Consider the following 1903-nt stretch of genomic DNA (forward strand, 5'->3'; position numbering starts at 1 on the left):
ATTCGAACTGCTCTAAGTGCTGGAGGACTCGACATCTTTTTGCACAATTTTGCACAAAAAAAAAAATGTACCGGCATTACCAGATAACTAGCAACCCTTTTTGTCAATGTCTTTATGTCTCAAAAGTGTTCTCTGTTAATTGACTGTCTGTTGTCATACTCGAGCGGCTCCAACTACCGGAGACAAATTCCTTGTGTGTTTTTTGGACATACTTGGCAAATAAAGATGATTCTGATTCTGATACTGACTGAGATACCCAAGGTCAAAATGAGAGAGTGTGGTGCACAGATGAACATGGTGGGTGTTTTGAAGTGTTCAAGTGAAAGTACCTGTGTGAAATTTAGTGAACAACTTCCTTAGAATTGTGTCACCTGAAAAGGGATTTGAAGCCTGGATCCACAGATTAAAAATCTGGTGCTCTACCAACTGAGCTATCCAGGCTTTACATTGAATGAGGGAGGCAGTGAGGTGAGGAGATGAGGTGCAAATTAAGCACGACTAACTAAACAGTTACTCGAAAGACAGAACACAAGATTAAAAGTCTGGTATGGTCCCGACCAAGATACCCAAGGTCAAAGTGAGAGTGTGCAGCGCATTGGCATTGATGATCATGTGGTGGGTGCTTTGAAGTGTTCCAGTGTCTGAGTGAAAGTACTTGCGTGATAGTGAACAGCTGAAGAAATTTGTCACCTGAACGGATTTAAACCCTGGTTAAAAATCTGATGCTTTACCGACTGAGCTCTCCAGGTTCTATGGTGAATGAAGGAGTGAAGTGAGGAGACGAGGTGCCAATTAAGCGCAAGCGAGTAATTGACTAAACAGGTACTCGAAAGACAGAACATCAGATTAAAAGCCTGGTATGCTCCTGACCGAGATACCTAAGGTCAAAGTGAGAGTGTGTGGTGCATCGATGAACATGTGGTGGGTGTTTTGAAATTTCTGAGTAAAATTACCAGTGTGATATTTAGTGAACAACTTAAGAAATTGAACAGGGACTTGAACCCTGGACGGCAGATTAAAAGTCTGGTGCTCTACGAACTGAGCTATCCAGGTTTTACAGTCAATGAGGGAGGCAGTGAGGTGAGGAGATGAGGTGAGGTGCAAATTAAGCGCAGAAATAACTGACGAAACAGTTACTCGAAAGACAGAACATCACATTAAAAAGCCTGGTATGCTACTGACCGAGATACCCAAGGTCAAAGTGAGAGTGCGTGGTGCATAGATGAACGTGGTGGGTGTTTTGAAGTTTTCAAGGGTTCGAGTGAATACCTGCATGATATTTAGTGAACAACTTCTGAAGAGTTTTGTCACTTGAACAGGGACTTGAACGCTGGACCCTCAGTTTAAAAGTCTGATGCTTTACCGACTGAGCTCTCCAGGTTCTACAGTCAATGAAGGAGTGAGGTGAGGAGACGAGGTGCCAATTAAGCGTAAGTGAGCAATTGACTAAACAGGTACTTGAAAGACAGATCATCAGATTAAAAGCCTGGTATCATACTGACTGAGATACCCAAGATCAAAATGAGAGAGTGTGGTGCATAGATGAAGTTGGTGGGTGTTTTGAAGTGTTCAAGTGAAAGTACCCGTGTGAAATTTAGTGAACAATTTACTAAGAATTATGTTGCCTGCACAGGTACTTGAAACCTGGACCCTCAGATTAAAAATCTGATGCTCTACCGACTGAGCTATCCAGGATCTGCAGTCAATGAAGTAGTGAGGTGAGGAGATGAGGTGCCAATTAAGCGTAAGCGAGCAATTGACTAAACAGGGTCCCAAGGTCAAAGTCAGAAAGTGAGAGTGTGTGGTGCATCGAGAATATGTCTCTCTCCTCTATCTCTCTATTTGATATCTCTTTCTTCTCTCCCTGTCTCTCTCCTCTATCTATAATGTGCAAATATGTTGC

The 1903-nt window shown here is 42.6% G+C and overlaps 1 non-coding gene across 1 annotated transcript; it reads right to left on the reverse strand.

Moving 5' to 3' along the window:
• Window positions 1-1622: 1622 nt before the first annotated feature.
• On the reverse strand, window positions 1623-1695 carry trnak-uuu (transfer RNA lysine (anticodon UUU)). The gene has a single exon. It is a non-coding gene; the product is annotated as a tRNA-Lys (tRNA).
• Between the last annotated feature and the right edge of the window lie 208 nt (window positions 1696-1903).

This window comes from Phycodurus eques, unplaced genomic scaffold, assembly GCF_024500275.1.
Source record: "Phycodurus eques isolate BA_2022a unplaced genomic scaffold, UOR_Pequ_1.1 contig_300, whole genome shotgun sequence".
NCBI classification, from domain to species: Eukaryota; Metazoa; Chordata; class Actinopteri; order Syngnathiformes; family Syngnathidae; genus Phycodurus; species Phycodurus eques.